This window comes from Amaranthus tricolor, chromosome 6, assembly GCF_026212465.1.
Source record: "Amaranthus tricolor cultivar Red isolate AtriRed21 chromosome 6, ASM2621246v1, whole genome shotgun sequence".
In the NCBI taxonomy this organism is placed as follows: Eukaryota; Viridiplantae; Streptophyta; class Magnoliopsida; order Caryophyllales; family Amaranthaceae; genus Amaranthus; species Amaranthus tricolor.
Window position 1 is genome coordinate 26,194,092 of NC_080052.1, and position 14,926 is coordinate 26,209,017.

Below are 14,926 nucleotides of genomic sequence, written 5' to 3' on the forward strand. Positions count from 1 at the left end.
ATAGGCCAAGGTGCTTGTTGGTTAGTTGGTTACAAAGAATTGTAAAATACCCTCTTAAGCACTCAAGTATTTGTTACTTTTTGGGTGCCCCAAAATATGTGAAAACTTCATGTTGAAAATTTCATTAATGAAGTATTAGAAAATATTGTCTAAAATTATCTATTATTAGTGCAAGAGTCAAATTAGCAAGTAATAAAGGTGATCGTATCAAATGATAGCGCACCTCATGCAATACACCATAGAGGGTGATGATTGGTGTGTATTGGAGGTTCAGTACATGGATATTGAGGCTTTGAAAGAAGCAAATAAGTGTGGGGGGTGATCGTGTGCATAAGTACTAAGCTGCCCGTTCAAGCAAATTTTAGTAGGCCCATAATGATACTTTTTTATGGGACACACATTGTCCTTTAAGCAATAATTCTACACTAATTTTGTGAGCTATTTAAGGGGCAAAAATAAGTAATATGTTATTGTGGTGGCTAATACAATGAGAGATATGAGGGTATTGAAGAGCCTAAGTGAGTCTTTTCATGTATTGGAGTGAAAACTCTATTAAAGGAGTAAACTTTGAGCTCTAAGAAGTGATTTCTTTGTTTGTGAGTGGTATTGCATTAATCTATTATTGAATTCTTAATGAAATATAATAATTTGAGGAAGAGGTGTCCAAAATACCATCAAACTCGTGTTCTTGCTTGTTTTATGTCTTCTCACCATCATTAAGCTCTGATTTTCTTGATTTTTACCTTTTTATACAATATTATGAGGTTCTGATCCTTCAATTTCACCTATGTAAGTGAATTTTTGTTAAAATTATCCAAATTATTTTTTTTTGTTAAAAGCAACCTAGTTTCTTTGTTAAATAATACTTCTATCAACTAACGAAACACATTCGAATCATGATTAGTGAAAACTTGCATTGTGCTCCTCACGGGATTATTAATTTAGCTTTTTAAAAAATAGTTAAACACATGGATACCTCTACTCATCATGTGATCTCTAAATTATCCACCTAAATTACATTAGACCAGACATTATATATGTTGTGAGAGTCTTTAGCAAGTTTATGCATCATCAATAACTGTAACATATGGAGGCCGTACTGAGAATCTTGAGGTATCTCAAGGGACGGAACCATCAGCGTAGATATTTTGTTTAAGAAAAATGATCCTTAACATATAATCTAGTCTACATAGATGTATTTTAGATAGAAGATCAAGATGAAAAAAATCAATTTTTTGGTACTTCTTCACCTTGGTGGGAAATCTTTTAACTTGAAAAAATATAAGCTGAAGGTAGTTACCCTGTCACAAACAGAAGCAACATTCAAAGAAATTGTAAAGAAAATAACTTCAGTTTGATACTGAAAGTTAATAAAAGAACTTGACTTCCTACAGAAAGAGGCCTGCAAACTATATTGCGATATAACAAGGGAAACATTAGTATTTTAGAAAATCCAGTCCAATACTAATATACAAAACATGTTGAAGTTGATCGATAATTTTTGAAAGAAAACTCAACAGACAAAATCATTAGTTTTTCATTTGTGAGATCAACAAATCAACTTGTTGATCTTTTCACACAAGCAGGTTGATCAAAAACCTTCAAATTAAAAGATTCTTATGCAAGTAGGGCATTGCAAAATCTTACGACCTACCTGAGGGCGTTGGCAAGTCTAAATATATTAGGGGGTCCTAATGTTGTGCAAATCTGTTTTCTTCTAAACTAAACTAGAGAGGAGATTTTATTTACCTTATTAAGCCATTTATTCCTTAAATATAAAACCTAAATAGTAATTTAACACACAAATATAACACCACCGAAAACACGTAAACTTGTTTCTATTTTATTCTCTTCTTTTTACTATAACTTTCTAATTTACAATAATACACACACACACACACACACACACATATATATATATATATATATATATATATATATATATATATATATATATATATATATATATATATTATACGATGTTATAACTTATAAATATTGCACAAATAATATGTTTTTCTAACATGTGAATTGTGAAATGAATCAAACATAATTAAAATAATAGTGGTGTACAAGAGTAAAACATATTTATGTTAAATCAAATTAAAATATAATCACTTTATATTCACTTTCAATTTATTCCGATCTGAATTGTGATGTTATTATTAGAAAAAAAAAATGATGCTACAACAAATATCTTGGGATTACTCTTATTTTTTAAGACCAATACTCATTTTCAAGACTTAGCACAAAACAATACATTGACTTAAACTGATTCGCAGAATTTGTTGGTTTTAGTGTACGGTTATCAAACTTTTTGTGACAGTTTCAATCAACGCATGCCCAAGATCAGCGCAGAAGTTCAAATTTGTTAGTTCATGCATTGCATGGTCCAGCTACATTTTTATTTCATGGATTTATCTTACATGTAATATCTGTTATCTCTTATATGCTAAATATCTCAATAATCACAGACTTTTCAACATTGACAAACCTTTTATGGACCGGCTTTGCGCAGTCGCGTGTATAATTAAGCTCACATAAAAAGATAGTCAAATACACAAATTTGATGAGATTTCTTCCAAAATCATAAGGCCAATAGTGAAAGGTGTAGGCGTCTAGTCCATCAAACTTATATATTAGTCCATTATTTTTAACATATATAGTTCACATGATTTTTAACAAATAGTACACAATTTCTAATAGATTTTCAAAATTAAATATGTTTGATAAATGGCTTTTTAGTAAGTTAAAATACCGAATTTTAAGTCAAATTAAAAAGGTAACAAGGTTTAATATTAGAGCATGGGGTTAACAAGTAAACGGCCAAACAACCACTACCTATTTTACCAAACAATTTTTTATATAGCTTGCTTATTCAGCTAGCTTAAAATCAATAAAAACAGTTATACTTTCAACTTGTAAAACAAATCAACTAAAACACCTACCGGTCAATAGACAACAACTATTTGCCAAACAATTGAGAAGAAATTTAATGAACTTTTGATCATGATTGTGTTGTTACTAGTTACACTACTACATCAACCATACGTCTCTCTCATCCCTAGACATCACAAAGAGAAATTTTAGGTGAGAGTTGAACAAAAAATTCAGAATTTTATCAGGGTAAACCAATACTTATTCAAATTATGATAAAACTGATTTTGAGTTGATAATTTTTGAAAAAAAAGGATGTATAATGTACATGAAAGGGGATGCTTCAACTTAAATGTGGGCACAAGAGTAATTTTGCTACCACTAAAAGACAATTGAAAGGAAAGATTGTTGAAGAATTGGTTATGGTGACTCTTGCTCTATATTTGCATGGTGTAATCAGTAATGGTGGCTAGTGTTGAATGGAAGAGACAAACAAAGGATGAGACAACATTCAACTTACTTATAGGTTGCATATCTAGATTTTGTATGGGCTTTATACTTTTAAATTAAGTACTTTCAGTTCAATGAGGCACCACTACCTACACCTACTTTTATTATTTTCAGCGTTAGATGCTAACTAATCAACCTATGGAGGGCCACCTATTCTATTTTTAACCTAGTTAAAATAGAAGTATTTATAAAATCAAGTAAAGTTTAGTGACTACATTAAGAAGTTGAAAATAAAACATAAAGATCTTTGTGGTTTGAATAGCTAGTGATATTTTGGAATTATGAATTTGTTATTGTTATATTTTATTGATTTCAAATTGATGAAAATTCAGAGGGTTATAACCCAAAAATTTTGATCAGTAATTCGAAACCATACCCACTTGCAAAAACTGAAAAAGAATAAGTGATCAGATCTAATTATTTTGACCCGTTTGTTAATTTTTTCAATTTCACATCATCAGTTTTTGATTAAGACATACTTTAATTTTCATTATTATTTATACTTGAGTTTTTATTTCTATAACAATTGTAAAAAAAAAAATATTTTTTGATAAAAATTTAGTAAAAGTTATTTAAAAATAACCTGAAAACCAGTTGAGTCAACCTAAATTGTCCCGACCTCATAGGTGGACCTAGTTAATGTACTTAGGATTCGAACTCATGACCTGCTGCCAAATATGAATGATTAATTCCACTTTAATACCAGTAAGTTACATCATTCATATTTGATAATATGTACCTTTAACATAATTAATACTTTATCAAAGCAATTACAATTAATTACTATTCAATTTCCGTAATTCTCCGATTTTTCGACTATGTTTTCCTCCTTATTCTGTATTTCGGAATTCGGAAGTTTATACTACGACACCTAACCATTGTTATTGCCTGCCTGCTATACTATTGCCGCCGGCCAACTTGGTCTTGGCCTCTTGCCCTCTTCTACATACTTCAATTCTCCCATAATTAAATTAGGTAAAATTATTAAATTGAATTAGAGTTAGTAATTAATTAAGTTTTCTATTGTGAATTTGAGTATGATTTGGTTTGGGTATAATTTTAATATGATTTAAATTATGATAATTTCAATTTTATTTTTCTATGATTTCGGTATTATTTGTTCATGAATTAGAAATATAATATGCTTCAAATTATGATAATATGCTTCAAATTATGATAATTTTAATTTTATTTGCTTTAAATTATGATAATTTCAAATTAGAACTAGAATTTATATTTGTATTTGTGTATGATTTCATTAATTGTTATTCATGAAAACAATAAAAATAATGAAGAAATGTTAGTTCTGAATCAGTTGAATTTTGTCTACGTTTTAATTTATTTATGCTATTATCTTTTAAGTTATACTTTACTCATTAATAAAAATCAAAAACACTTTTAAACTCCTCTACTTAAGACTACCAAAGTAATAAAAGAATTTCAAATACACACTAGTCCAAGATAGCCCAAGGTCCATAATTTTATTTTTGAAGTCCACGTATAAGAGATCTAAAACAATACTCAACAAACCCACCAAAATTCTAATCTGGAGTATTAAATTGTGATTCAATATATATTCGATAATACTGGGTTGACAGTGGACTCGATTTGAGAAAGATTGTTAGAGTACTCTAAGATCTCAACAATCAGCTTAAACTTTTAGTTAATTTGGTTTTTTAACGTTGTATTAGAAGACAGTGTAACAAGAGATCACGAGTTCAAATCTCAATCACCTTTATTTAAAGTGGAAATGTATATTGGGGGCTCAATCAGTTGGTCCTTCACTAATAGTTTTCAAGATTATCAAACCCAACCATTTGTGTGATGTATGTTTGCGGGTGTTTTTCTAGGCGTGCTGTGTGTCATTTATCTTTTTTTTGTAGGAACCTATTTTTAGAGGAAAAAATCTAAATGCCCGCATTTTTCCTTGTCCGCTCCTTGAAGGGGACACGAGTATAATTTATCCGCTATACTTCTCCCTCCCAAACTCCGTCTTGTATGGGCTACTCGATTGTTGAGTACTATGACTATGATTAAGTTAAACTAAATTTAAACATAATTTACATTTTTTTAAAGCAATTATAAGTTTTTTTCTTGTTGGTTTACAGTTTGTAGCCCAAGGTATGGACAACACTGATCTATATTATGGTATACTCATTAGATGTCATCTTATTCGTTTTTTCTAGTAGTAAACAATAATAATCCTAACAAAAGAGAAAATTGCTCAGGATGAGGTAAATTTTGTAATATGTGCGGGCAAAAAAAATGTTAAAAGTAAAAGTATAATAAATTATCGAATGTAAAATTAAAGCATAAAAACTAGTTCACTTCTACGCCTCAGTATTTGAGTTTATACAGTTCGATTTTGTCAAGTAGTTTGACCGATTGATTTTTAAATCAATACGTAGCTAGAAGCAACTTGTTTAAAAAAATAACTAACTAGCTTTTTTTTTAATAATACCTAATTCATTTATAAAGAGTCATATGACATCTACATCAGAGATAAAAATTAGCAAGTACATAACAACTTTAACTAAATATAATTCAAAATTAACAAAACTATGATCGTTGTATATGAGATCTGACAATTCTGAGTATCCTCTTCCACATCACTGTTTGACACAGCCTTCTACGAGGGGGTCTTTCGGTCTGTTGTAGTCTTTAGATAGAATTGAATTTGATGTAGTTGATGGTAATTGCAATTTTGGTATCTGCTGCATTATTGCATTAATCTCTACCAACAAATCAATTAGAGATCAAACTTCATAACTCCAAACTCTCACGAGGAGAGAGATCAAAACCCCATATATGGGTAAATCAAGCAAATAAATGGATAGAACAGAGAAAATAGGGGCATATTTATTTCTAATCATATTCAAAAAGTTTATTCTAATCATATTCCTGTAGAGAGTAAGACAAATATTTATTCTAATCATATTCAAAAAGCTTAAAACAGAGAAATTAGGGGCATATTATCAACCAAAAGGTCTCAAACACTAGCTAGTATTATATGATTTGATCAGTGATGGATCCAGCGTGATGTCACTAAGTTCAGTTGACATCACATATAGAGTAAAATCAATTTGACCATAAATGTATCTGTTATGGGGTATTCCATTTCCAATTAAATAGGCCCATTTGGGTAATTACACAACCATCCTCAAATTTCAATTTAAAATCTTTACAAATTATTTTGGGGCTCTTAAATCTTACGTGATATACAACATCACAATATAGAATGAGCACAACATTACTTTACATAACCAATTACAATTGTATGGTCTAAGCGTGTACCTTAATAGCACGATTAAAGCAACTCAAGCGCTTCGCGATTTGAATCTCAACTTCTTATGAATCGAGGTCCTAAACACAACACACATACAAAAATCACGTATTAGAACATGTTTACACATTTAATCCACTGCATACCATTAACGCACTACTAAAACTTTATAATTTTAAATGATTTCACCCATATTTCAAAATTTGCAAAACTTAAAATCTAACTAGTAACTTAAACGGCCATTTCGGACAGTTTAGAAAATTCAAACGACAAATCCGATTTCACCACTGCGTTTGGAAGGCCTCAATTACCTTGGGTACCAAATTTCACAACTTCTAACATCCATTTACTATTTTTAATTAATTTTAGTGTTTAACGAGTTTTGAATGCAACGGATAAGTGAAACGACAACAAAACACACTCGACATCTCGGATCGGGGCGCGACTGCCGAGATAGTAGCTTCTGTCCCTTTTTATATATATATATATATATTTTTTATTATTTAAATCATTAAATCATTTTAATCTCATCCTTATAAGTACATGACTGAACCACAATACATATAAACCCACATTTCCTACTACTAATTGAATCTCAATACTGAACCAATCAAAACTCTTAACACTTACACAACTTAATATATATACATACATCCACTCATATACAAAACTTCATTATTAACCCAATTCATAATCAAGACATGAAGAATCATCAAAATAAAATATTCCCTTAAATCATAAATCAAAATTTGTTTTTCTTTCAACATAAAAGAAAAATCATAAACCCATATGTTGTGACAATTAAATAAAATAATTCCACAACACTTAATTCCCTTAACAAATTAAGATTTTCCTCAATCAAGATGTATAAACACAATCTTTCAAGCAAATTAAATTTTGTTAAAGAATTATGAACCCATGAGTGACTATATAAATTGACCCATGTTTTTAAATTTCTTCTAACAAATTAAAATTTTGTTAAAGAAATATAAATCATAAGAACTTATTTAAAACCAACATGAATATGATTCTTATAACAAATTTAAATTTTGTTAAAGAATTACTAATCATGAAAAGCTATACATATATATAAAAAAAAATCATGACTTAATCCTTTCAACAAATTAAATTTTGTTAAGGATTTATAAATCATAGAAACTATATAATATAACTCATGAATTAATTCCTCTAAAAAAATCAAGATTTTTGTTAAAAAATTATAAATCATGGAACTATATAAAAAAAACATCATGACAAAAATTCCTCTAACAAATTAAATTTTGTTAAAGAATTGTAAATCATGGGAAAAAAATTATATAAAATAACTTATGACATAATTCTGCTAACAAATTAAATTTTTGTTAAAGAATTATAAATCATGAGAACTAACAAAAAAAAAACACACACACATAAACACAATCCCTTCTAACAAATTAATTTTTGTTGAAAAAAAATGTAATTTATGAAAATAACCAAAATAAAACTAAGAACAATAATTCTTTTAATACAAATAAAAACAAAATTTTGATTAAAGAATTAAAATTTCAAAACTTATAATTTCAAGGATTAAAGATTGAATTATACAATTGAACACCAAAAACTCAACTTAAGAATTTTTCTCACTTTTCCTCTCAATACTACACTTTGGCCTAAAATTTTCAAGCAAAAGTGAATAAAATTTTCTGATTTTTTTGTTGTGAGTAGAGATTCAAAATAAGCTTAATTATCAACCTTAATTCCACCCTTAAAGCCTTACTAATTACCCCCTTAATTAGCATTAAGGGAGGAGTTACAAACTCCCCAAAAGTCTCCCTTTACCGGCTCCCCCTTCCCCATATTTTTTTATTAATTAATTAATTAGTTGTTCGGTTTAATTGTTAGACGAAAAGCCGTTAAGCGATAAACTTGTTATGCGATAACACGTGCGTACCACTTAAATAAATTAATTTAAGTTAAATAATTAAACAATCAAATAACTAACTAAATTAAATAATCAAATAATTAATTAAATTAAATAATTATATTTCCATTACACATTATAACCTACCACTCACCCATCATACCCATGATTCCCATATTAATTCACCATCCAACCTCCGTTCTACCATTATAAATACATGTTGCATACATCATTTGCACCAGACTAAGCTTTTATACTACTAGTGTTACTCCACAAAAATATCCCCCCTTCTACATACAATCTATAATTAACCAATTACTCCTTCAGTTGATCTGGACTCATCCTACAATCCATTAATCTTGTATTTATTAATTATCATATATTCATTACTTTTAGTTTCCTGATCTTACTTGAGCGTTGAAGGGGTTTCTGGGAAACCACCCCGGGCAAGACTAACGTTGTATTGCAGGATTTGAGGTCTCATCAGCGGAAGGATCATTAGCACTTTCAGCATACTAACAATTGTCCCCGTTTACATCTTATATCCAGATATTTTGAGTGTCTTTTGCACTTTCTCGTTTCATTACCAAAATAGTATCAATTATGACTTTAAATTAATTAATTACTGATTAATTATTATAAAAAGTTATAATTAAATAAATTAGGCTATTAGTCTTAATATGAGAGGGTCGCTCCAAAATATCCTGAGTTAATATAGTAGTATCAAAAAAGTTTGTTTTAGACATTGGGTTTGACTTTGGAATACTGAGCCCCCCGTATCTGGGCCCTTCCGGGCCCGTTTATAACATTTAGAATTGGCTAAATTAACGAGTCGCGTTTTCATTTTCACAGACTCGGGCCGGCCGAATACCTCTGGAGTGCACCATCAAAAATTAGGCTTCACAATAACACAAATTCTTGTGAGGGACGATCTCTTTGAAAGATCATCTCTAATTGGGCCGATCCATTATATATTTTTTAAAATATTGTAAGTAGGCATTAAGAACGATATAAGTAGATATTTAAGATATTGAAAGTAGGCATTAAGGATAATGTAAGTAGGCATTAAGAATACGTAGATGGACATTAATCTTTTAATGGGCTGAGCTTGAGATACGTCTCTCAAAGAAATGGTCTCTCAAGAGACTGGCTGTCACAATAAACACAAATTCTTGTGAGAGACGGTCTCTTTGAGAAACCATCTAATTGGGTTGGCCCATAAAAAAATATAGAGTGAGTATACATTAAGTTTTAATAAATTGGGCATGAATTAGGAGCGGGTCGGCCAATTGACTGTAAGCTTGACTTGACGAGTCATTAGCAGGACATGTCGTTAATAAATTTCATTTAGTGGGTCAGTGGCGGGTCGATAGCGGATAAAAAAGTCCTTAAATAGACCAAATATCAAGCAAATTTAATAATATATCTACTTATAAAACATGAAAAATAATGTTTTTACTTTCATCAACTTTATTTTTTTTACTTTTCTATATTCATGATTATGTTATAAAAATAATAGGATTATGACATTCTGCAATGAAATACCTAATTATTATGTTGGATAATAATATTAAAACAGTAGTATTATAATGTTATAACATCAATTAGCTAGATGACAAACTAACAATTACAATAAATGACTAGCTGATGACCAAATCCACTTTAAATATACTTGACTCGTGACCTGCCCTACGGCCCACATGACCAATGACCAACGACCTGCCCCACACCAACAAAAATATTTGATGACCCACATTCGACACGCCCCACATTCGACCCATCTCGTAATTAGTCCAACTATCATGTCTATATGTGAGAGATCGTCTCTTAATGAAATGACCTCAAAATAACAAATTCATATACTAATAATTAATATTAGCTGAAATATTGGATTCATGTTTGAACGTGACATTTGATTTTTCTCATACACAAGGTTCAACTTTGTATTTCCATCATTATTCTACACACCTTCACATAGTTTACAACATGGCTAACCATTTATCGTCTTATCTCATTATGAGATGAATTCATATAAAAGGTCCATTATGTTAAAAGTTTTTATTGTTGAGCTATTTAATTCAAATATAAGGCACGTCTCACAGTGAGAACGTGTCATACAAAAATTTGTGTTTCTCGGGCGTGCAAAGAACATTAGTCGTGTACATCTTTCCTGCAGGCTTAGCCACATATTACTGCTAAACTAAATTAGTATGTACATATCACAATATTAGTCTGAAGGTATATAGTTTTTTAATTTTGAATTATAAAGGACAAAAGTCATGAATTAAATCATTAAATTATATGCATTTTTTATTTTGGTGAAGTTGCATATGCCATTTAAATTTGCTACCAGGTCAATATATATCGAATATGAAAACGATACTATATTAGAGTTCAAACAACGTGTTTCAAACTTCAATATTACCAAGATCGAGTGTATGAAGTCATGTGATGAACAAATTACACTTTAAATGAAACGATGTTTGTAAGAGAAAATAATGCAATAAAAAGACACAAAGATTTATCAAGGTTCACCTAATTAAGGCTACGTCCTCCTGTGTGTAGTATCTTACTTATATTATCAAAAAGGAGTTCAAAGAACTCTCAAATGGAGAATTACAATTGAGAAGAGATATAGGCTATGTGTTTAGGCTTGGAATATTTTGTGGATGTATTACAATGGTATATGAGACCTTTATTTATAGAGGTGATTACATTAATGAGTATTACATACTTAATACAAAGGATTAACTCCATAATAAACAGCTCCAAAGAACATCAAAAGTCAAAAAACGAATCCAATGCTCGATCAAGGCCATGCTTCATTACTTGAATGCCTCGTACAAGAATCTTCACCCTTTAGTCTTCTCATTAACTATCGTTCATCATGCACCATAATACCTATGTTTAAGAGTCTTCAATAACTCCGTAACTTCTAGCATTGATCACTATCTTAAACACCACCATTAACACACATATTAATCCACCAACTTAACTACACATTAAGTGACTAGGTTAAACACCCTAAAGATTACACTTCTATGCATTCATACTAATGCATATCTTTATTTGGTGTACTCAAGTCATTTTTAACATTAACAGAATATAGTCTCTTTAATATTTTTTTTCCTAATAACAATAAAATTGCATATATCTGACCCTTCTAAATTTCGACGTACATAAAAATCACTTAATGACAGTAACGAATTAAATATCATAAAATTTGTCTAATAAAATTAATTTGGTGGTTCAACAATCAAAGTTTCATGTGGTTGGTGAAACAAATCATAGAATCAATGGTGGATGTGTAGGACATGCAATCACTAGTCACTAGAGTAATTTTTTGGTGCCTTCTTTGATCACATGGTTATAAATGCCGATGTCGAATTTATTCTCACTCTTTAAATGCTTACTAAATCACAAAAATAATAAACTAGAACTAGAATGCACTATTCTCACTCTTTAGGGTGTTGTTCCACTGACATGCTATTTTCCTACCCTTTGCTAATTTGCAAAATTAGTTACATAGCATTCGTATCTAGTGAATTCTGCTTATAACATAATCTATGAAAAGGTGACCAACAAACAATTAGTTACTCATATTTTTATAATCGGTTTTTAAAGTAAAATTTGTAAACTTGTTTGCTTATCACAAACACATTTCAAGTTTTATTTTTTTTTAGAAAAGTGTCCAAATATTGCAAGATGTGCTAGCAGTTGAATGAATTTTAGATCGATTTTTAAAATCTATTTGAACTTATATAAATTAGTTATAAGTTGGACCTATTATTTTGAAATATATTTTATAAATATTTTTTAACTTAGTTTGGTAAATTTAGAAGTGAAGAAATACAAGTGTTAGAGCAAGTGTCCAATCTACCAAATGTGATGATGTTGTGAGCAACACAAGAGAGCCTTCAATGTGTCATGGTGATGATTCAACAAAGGATATGAGTATTGTGTATAAGGGAGGACTTGGTGAAAGTAAGGGAGTGCACAACATGAGGTATGACTTGTGCCTTGAACGAGGCAAGACACAAGTGAAGGTGTGCTCGATCGAGGCAGCAACTGGCGAGAAGAACATAAGGCTTTGAACCCTCGCTTGACCAGGTCAAGCGGACCACATCACCCCCAAAAACGCGAGTTTCTGTTTTGTTCTCGGTTTGTAGTGGGCCTTTGGGAATTTTCCTAAGGCTTTCTAATATGTTATACGACTACATAAGGGGTTTTAGAGCATCATTAGGGTAGGAGAGTTAGGCTGCACAAGAGAGAAGCTAGGGTTAGAAACCACAAGAGTTTTCTTCTTTATTGTGTTAGTTTATGGGTGATATCCATTGTTAAATGGAATCACTATCTTGAGTGCTTGTTTTCAACCGTGTTTGGTTAGTCATTAATGTATTGTTGAATAGATTAATGAAAGTAATCATCTTTTGAGGGGGAGGTATCCATAGATACCTCATAAACACATTATTGTTGATTGTTTGTTACTCTCTTATTTATAATCTGTTTTTCACTTATCTTCTACATCTTATTCTACAATTGTTGAGTCCGAGTTATTCTCTTTCAACAAGAAAGTCAAAAGTCAATACCAAATACTTAAAAACATTTTTCAGATCTAAAGGAACAAAAAAACCAAAAATAATAAATATGAAAGTATTGCCTTAAGTGTCCGATGCAAAAAAGCACTTACGACCCTCTTGGTTGTTACTAAACAGTAATAATGAAAATGATTTGTAATGTAAATTTGTATGAGATATTTTGTCATTTTATGGTAATGAAATTTTAATTATAAAAAGTTTTTTCTTCATTAGCTTCTATTACCCCTCAATATCAAATTTTTAAATGGTAAGGTGTTGAAATGAAATTTGTGAAAAAAAATAATATGAGGGAAGAAGAACAAGTCTGACAGTTAAACAAACTTGTTAGAAGATTTTTCTACTAAAATTACACTAACTTTCTATTACTATTTCCACCATTTATTATCTTCTACTAAACACGCCGTTAAAGTATATAAATAAGTTTCTTCTAAATTAAAAGAGTAACCCTTCTATCATATTACCAACTTTAACAATGTTATATACTTCTTTCGTTCCATTATACTAATACATTTAACTTTTTACGCAATTTAATGTGTTATTTCGATCATTTATATATTGTATTAAACACATCTAAAAATTACGAAATGCGGTTAGATGATTTAAACAAGATCTCACTTGACTATATTTTTCTTACACATTAGCTGCAATATATAAAATAAGATTGAACGATGAATAGTGTCATAAATTATTATGTAGCGAGTATTTCAGAATAGAGAAAGTATTAGTGATATCAATAAATTTAAAAGAGTTAAGTTTATATGTAAGTATTACATATAAATAAGTATAACCTATAGTAAATTTTATAGCAATTAAACTACATTTTCCTTAAAAGTGTATTAGATTAAAATGGTAAATTAATTTTTTATACTTCATATGAATAGTTTAGTAGTTGGTTGTCTCTGTCGCTAAATTATAATTAGACATGATTGTAGTAGCCAAGTCTGTTTCTAGACAGACAAAAGAGAGCTGTGTGCATTATTTATTTATTTTTTTGAAGGGGTTTGCATAATTTATTACATGATCCTTTAAATCAACCAAATAATCACAATTTTAATGAGACAATAGACAGATATCCAAAAAATGATAATGATAATCGTGCAATTAACTGGTGCAGATTATGAAATCTCAAAAGTTCATGGGGCCCTTCTAAAACAAGACCTACGTATTGTTGAAAAGTTTTGGCATATATTTTGTCTCAAGCAGGTTGAGCACAAACGAAATTACTCCATGCGTTTTCTAATGTTTTTCCCATTTAGATATTCTATTTTATAAATAAAAATTTGATTAAGATTATTAAGATATATGTAGATGATAAAATATATTCATGTGAGATCTCGTTAGATTTGTCTTAGACTTAATGTATACTCTTATATTATATTTTTTTAAAAAAATTTTTATGATGCATATTTAGAGTTATTAAAAAAATCACACATTGTTTATCTGTTGTGAATAATCTTTGTTAAATTAGACTGAACTTATTGTAAATGCCAGCATATTAATGGGAGGACACAAGTGCACACACTTCATAAGCCAAGGAAATATTTACCATCCCAAAACCATATGGCAATGAGAAGAAGGTCTCTAATAGCTTATAAAGTGTGCACATCATTTTCAATTTATCGATGTGGGATAACTCATCCCAACAATCTTCATTTTTAATTATTTTTAAATAATTCAACCTTTGTATATCATCATCCAACCCAATATATCCCGCACATAGAAAACTATGGACAGGGTCTAGGGAGATAAGGACGGCGG